Genomic DNA, 6,487 nt, shown 5'->3' with positions numbered 1-6,487 from the left:
ATCATTATAACATTTGTGGAGGCCCGCACTTTTTGGGCTAATAAACTCTACCACCACTGCTTCTAGGTAGTTAGAAACAAAACCCAGGAAGCGTTAAGCTCGCGCGACGCAGCTCTCGAAGGCGCTTTTCCTACGATCTCGTCAGCCGACCGGAGAGCAAGACGGCACCGGAAAACAGCAGTGCAGTCGGTCGGTCGGCCAAGAAGGAGCCCTTCCTCGGCGTGGCAGCCGCGCGGACACTTCACCTGCTCGCCCGGTGGCCCTTATTCTTTCCGGTGCGGCGGCTGAAAGTGAGACTGCCCCTCGCCCCCGCCGACGCAGAGAAAGTCGGCGCTGGCCCCGAGCGGTCGCACAAGGCACCCGGACGCCGACGGGTCTGGTACGACGACGCTGCTCCCTCCTCGACCGGTGAGTGCCCACTCTCGCTCTCTCTCGTCACCGGTGACAGCTGCGTCGGCGCGCGACGGAACGAGCTGCAGCTACGTGCGCGTGCGCTGCCGAGGAATCTACTCGAAAAAGCTCTTTTTTTTTAACCTCACATCTATTAGAACTGGGACGTAATCACTTTCGAGGTCTAACTCTTGTTCTTGAACGCCGTCCGACGTTGGCGCGTACTGTCTTGCGACGCCGGGAAGCCGAGTCATCCTGTGTCCGTTCAAAGCTGAGCCACACCTGGCGAAGTCCGTCAGTGCACGTGCCTCTGAAGCAACAAGCACGTTTCCCTGACAGGTGACATTTTTTTGCAGCAATGTACCCTTGAGGGGAAGGAGGTGCAGGAGAAAGCAGTGGCATGCACTGGACGCCCAACAAAGGGAAAGCTGCCTTTGAGAAGCTGTGAAATAGGATTGGTGTGGTTGCGGCGGAAGGGACATCGTTGCTGGAAAATTTTTGATGGGTCCCGTCGGAGCACTAGTAGGAGGCGTGTTGGATTCTTTTTTTTTTTATGCTGACATGCGGGAAGAGGGGGGCGGCGTGGTGCTGGAGGGCTGTTCATTATTACTGCAGAGGCCGCTTGGTTCCGCATAGGAGTTCGAAGCCCCGGTGACCGATTCGCGGTACGCGGTTTAGGTTTTCTTTGCCATAGGGGGAGGGGGGGGGGGGGGGGGGGTGAACAGCGACCGACGACGCTGCAACACGGAGCGAGGTTGTTGACCAAATGACAGGCATTTCCAATTTTGCGTGCAGCATTTCTCAAGCCCGTGCCTCGAACACCCCCGCCAGCAAGGTTCGAAGTTCCAGCGCTGTCTTGACGGGGCGGCTCCGGGGTTCATTCGCGGCGAAAATATGAATGGAATTTCGACGATTCGCCCTACAGCCATAGTGCATCGCATGGGTGTCAAGGTCCATGCAAGAACGTGCGACGTACTGGCTGTTTCGACGCAGTTTATATTCTCGTAAACGCAACTAACTGATTTTGGATTTTGTGAATAGGCCTCCATCGCACCCGGCAGTCCAAGATACGTTACCGTGCTCGGATGCTGCGAAGTAGTTCGGGGAGGCCGAAGTTTGCCAAGGCAAGTTCAGCGCCTGAAGCGAACACATGCCTCCGACCTTCCGTGTCATGTATTCTCTGATACGGGCGAAGATCTTGCGAATGAACCTTTCTAGCATGACATCGTTGAACGCGTTATTAAATTAAGACCTTTTATTTTCTGTTTTGACCCTCGGGAAAAGAAAAAAAACAACAAAACGGACGAAAGTGGGCGGATTAAATCTAGGAGTAGATTCAAATCGTGCGTCGAACCGAGCGGAACTGTTAAGCTGTTAACGTCTTGCGAGCCTGGAATGTCTTTTTCGCTCATACGGAAACTAAAAAAACCGTCACTCAGAAGCTGACGTACGCTGAAAACTCTATACGATAAGTACCAGGGAATACGTGATTCGTGAGCTTCCATTCCTTTCTCATCTGCGTGGAGTTTGGTTTGCTGCGTAGCGCGCTCACCCCGTATCCCCTCATTTTACTAGTACAAACCAAAGCTGGAACGTGTGAAATCAAAATGTAGCAATGATGCGCGTAGCCACAGCTTTGCAGCAGCTTTCAAAAAATAAATAAATAAAAGAGTGCCAGTAATGCGCTTCTAATGACATTTTCTGTTTCTGTAGCTGTTTATTTTTTCCAATTTGCATAGCTGTTGCGGTCAAGAAAAGCTTCAGTACTTTACTTATCACATAACTGTGATTTTGCGCCGCATTCTAAAGCAGATGCTCTTTTAGAACATCTTGAAGAAAACTGCTATCCACGGCTGTTTCCTGCGCAACTTGTTAAACACCAATCTGCCAATTGTTTCTCCGTCATGGTCGCGATTGAAAGACACATACCAAGACTCGATAATCATCGAGCGTAAAGGCTCTTCGCTTGGAATAGAAAAATCAGCTATAGCAATGCATTATCGCCGTTCTAAAGAAACTATCGTCACCACAGACCTTCCGAGGTCCATTGCGCTTTAACCCAAAGCGGTGCTTGCTCCGTTCGAGGCTTACGTGTGCTCTGGGAAGCATGTGACTACCGCAACATAACTAAGGATGCCTTAACAGAACTTTTATATATATAAAAAAATGATAAGGCAGAAACAGCATCCATAACAGCTTGGAAGTGACACATCTTGCTCACTTACTGCCATTATATGCCTTCATATTTGCTCACTGTGGCAGTTAGGTCAACTGATTCTTTCAATGCATCGCATTAGTTTTCGTTGCACCTTGAATGCCACGCTCTACTAAACAAATAGTGGTAGTATCATCGTATTAGTGACGGTAATAGCTATGGCACGTGTTTCTGATCCTCACGTTGAAAAACAACTGTGACTCAACTCAGTGCTAATAATGCCAGCCGCCATCATCAATAAAACAGCAGCTGTTCGCCTGAATGGGGCGAGTCAATACGCCTGGAACTGCCCGCGACGTTACGCAGAAAGAATACAGGAAATTGGCAAGCTCTATGTGCCGCGAGCAGCCAGCTCGCGTCTTGACGTTGCACGTGCCACATAATTGCGCCATCGCATCTTTTTTTCTTCTTTTTTCACGAAAGGTGTTTTGATCGTTTTACTTCGAGAGAAAGCCAGAGAGATGTATTTGGTCCTCATAGACCTTGGCCCAAGTCCAGGATACCTGGGCGATCACCATTCGGCATGAATGGCCGCAGTGGTGGCTCAGTGGTTACGGCGTTTGGCTGCTGACCCGAAAGACGCGGGTTCGATCCCGGCCGTGGCGGTTGAATTTCGATGGAGGCGAAATTCTAGAGGCCCGTGTGCTGCGCGATGTCAGTGCACGTTAAAGAACCCCACGTGGTCGAAATTTCCGGAGCCCCTCACTACGGCGTCTCCCGTAGCCTGAGTCGCTTTGAGACGTTAAATCCCATAAATTAAACCATTCGGCATGGCGGCTATGTGTACGGCTTCCGCCACAGTCTTTACGCATACCGTCATAAGATGACGTCGGCCTTTCCAAGCGCATATCTGTTAGCGCACAGCTGATGACGCAGCCGCCAGCGGTTCTGCTTCGGCAAGCCAATCCAATCCAACTCGCTGCCACACACAGCAGCAGCTTTCTCCAGGATCGATAGCTCACAGGAGAGTGACAGCCGCTGGAACAGTTTGGGGAGGTTTTGGTGCTGGAAGCTCGAGCCGAAAGAAAGCAGACGAGGAAAACGACAAAAGTCAAATACTGCTCATTTGGTTCCTTCGCGCCCGTTGTGCATTTAGTGCATTTAGGCAAAGCTCTTTCTTGGCCACTATTCCTTTCAAAGTGTGCTCCTACTGCGAAACGTTTCTCGCTTTCGACAAGGCGCCCATACAAGTGAACGCCGTGAAAATGAGACGTCTGTCCACCGCTCTCGCGGAATGGTGGGACTAACTTCATTGCCAAAGAATGAATGGCCTTGCAGCGCACATGGGCGATTCGATAAATATGGGCAGCTTACCCGCACTGGATCTGTAACCCAACGTGCAGTGTCGACGAGTGAGCCTTGGCAGAATCTAAATATATCGAATCACGTGGGTGGCAGCACTGGCTGCAGCATCGTATGTCTTTAGCAATTCTATTTAAATAGCAGTAACATGGTTGGTCTCAGTGTGATCAGTACGATGATCGCCACCACATTGAAACTGATCTTATTGTAGTGCGCCAACGTTGCGGCTGGTCGCTGCTCCTCGGCGTGAGTTAGAGCGTTAGTGTTTTCGCCTTTTGGGCACCATGAAAAGCGTGATGTAGCTTTACGCGACAGCATTAAGCTGCCGTTCAGCGAAGAAAACGCCGTAGTTGGCGCTGGCGCTTGAGAAAATCCCGAATGATTGAAAGGGTCGTGGCGGGAAACGTTCAGCTTTGGAATGACAATCGATTTAACTAAATAGAGTTTCTTTCCCATTACCCGGTCGTAACATAATTTAAATGTCATTATAATATGTAACGATTTAAAGTAAGCTAATTACGCTGAAAAGGCAATTTCGATACTTAGTTCGGAATCGAACCCTTGGGTTGCGAGTCAAACACGCTACCCCTAGGCCACTGAGGCACCTTCGTTCGACTTGGTTAAATCGAGACATTGTTTGTCCTGTGGTGTATCAAGTGGTTTAGTTCGCCTATTGATCTACGCAAATGAGTGTCTGAAAACAAGTAGTAATTAAGAAATTAGGAAATAACCATTAACACTGTTGTGTCATACCTTTAGGGTGGTGCTTAACTGTCCCCCGAATTTTTGTATCCTTCCTGAAGAGCTTACCATACGATCAGGCTGCATTCGCTTCTCATGCTTGACGCCAGTGACTCGTAACGTTACTTATCGGATAGATACTGTGTTCTTCGCTTATCACCATGATAAGCTTTCGTGCCCCTCGTCACTTCTGACTAGTCCGCGACTTCTACCGGGTTTCACGGAGCACGAGTTGCTGTTTATATGCTTGCGTGATTGTTGTAGCTTATGAATTTCAGTTTTGAAGTTACATCTACATTGTAATGACATTAAATTATCAACTATATTATAGAAATGTGTTCGGGTGGGACACTCGTCATCGAAAGCTCCCGTGTAATAGTTTATGGTATTAGTTTTCGCAGTGTAAAAACGTTTTTGGTGAATGATAATTCATGATCTTACATATATTTGCTCTTCCAATTGCGCCTGTCTGGCCCTTGAGATGGGTGCAATGAAATGGTCGCACATAATTGCGCTTTTGAAATGACTTGGGACACAACACAGGGACGACACAAACACTGGTGCGCACCAGTTGCACAGCAGTGCTTGTGTCGTCCCTGTGTTGTGTACCAAGTCATTTCAAAAGCTCAATTATGTGTGATCATGTTAACTACAAACTAGCCCAATTTTAAACCCCATTAATGCAATAAAGTGTTCGGTTCAACGTAACTTTTGGCCGGTGCTGGTCGAGGAACGAGTTTACAGTCGCCTACTCTACAACAGATGTTTCGTAGCCCGAGGAGTGGCATTGAGTTCGTAAGAGCAGTAACCTCTCGTCTGCTCTGAAGGTAGTCAATTTTGTGATAGGCAGATGACGATCCTATCGATGGTATCGAAAGCCGCTTGGATTATGCTGATTTCATCTGAACAACGGTCGCCATGTTTTTCTCTTTTGCGATCGAATTCGAGCTTAGTGAGGATGTTCTTACACACGCTTGGCCAGCGCGTTCCAAGCATAACTGCCGTTCTTTGCGACGTCCCTTTGATGCGGCATTCCAGCCGTTAAACGAACCTTCCTGGTCGCTATATGAGCGTGACGGTAATGCGCGCTTTGGCAGCCATCGACGTAAGAAACGGCGTCTCGGGAGCGGAAGTTGTTATTGTTTTGCTTTTCCAGCCAAAACAACAAAAATAATTCTGGCCCATTCTGGGCAACGACATACTTAGAATGACCATTGGGCTCATTGTGGGTTTGTTGGTGCTGAATACTCCTTTCGTTTTATTTTCGTTTCATGAACAAAATGGCCTGGAAAGCTAGCCGTTGCTCTACAAATTCTGCCTGCGAAAATTGTAGCTCGCTCGGGGAATTTTCCTTTTCGAGGCAAACAGTTTGGCCCGACCGTGTTATGAAGGAGGACGCGCTCGATCTTTTGCGGGCAAGTGGATGATACAGGAAGCGAGGCCCAAATAACGGGGCGTCTCCCTCCGGAAACCGGAGAACTAAAACAGTGTCCTCGCGCCCGGTCACTATGTCCGAAAACAGCAGGCAGTTATTTGGCTCGGATTCCAGAGTGCACCGAATGCAATGTGCTATTCAATTGAAACGCCCATGGAAGCTTTCTGTCTATTGCTATCGCAAAACGCCTAAAGGGGTCTCTGAAAAATGTAATAGTAACACTGGCAAAGGCGTGGAGTCTGCGAGGACTTTTTGTTCGAGGCGCTTTTATTACAAGCTTCCTTCTAACCCCAAGAATCAAAACTCCCGGACGCAACCATGCGCATGGGAATGGTAGTTGCGATTCGTAGGTGATGTGAATATTGCCAGGAAGAATTGGAACAAGTTTCAAAGCAACGCTAAAA

The 6,487-nt window shown here is 48.7% G+C and overlaps 1 protein-coding gene across 1 annotated transcript in view; it reads left to right on the top strand.

Moving 5' to 3' along the window:
• Positions 1-266: 266 nt before the first annotated feature.
• Positions 267-6,487, top strand: part of LOC149370105 (very long chain fatty acid elongase AAEL008004-like) — an 88,012-nt gene continuing 81,791 nt past the window's right edge. The window contains exon 1 of the mRNA XM_089560062.1: positions 267-408. The gene's annotated coding sequence lies outside the window, so the exon portion shown is untranslated. The remainder of the gene's footprint in view (positions 409-6,487) is intronic.

Source organism: Amblyomma mixtum, chromosome 1, assembly GCF_055824585.1.
Source record: "Amblyomma mixtum isolate Tamu chromosome 1, ASM5582458v1, whole genome shotgun sequence".
Lineage (NCBI taxonomy): Eukaryota > Metazoa > Arthropoda > Arachnida > Ixodida > Ixodidae > Amblyomma > Amblyomma mixtum.
The sequence above is the reverse complement of the archived record's forward strand: the minus strand, read 5'-3'. Positions and strand labels throughout refer to the sequence as shown.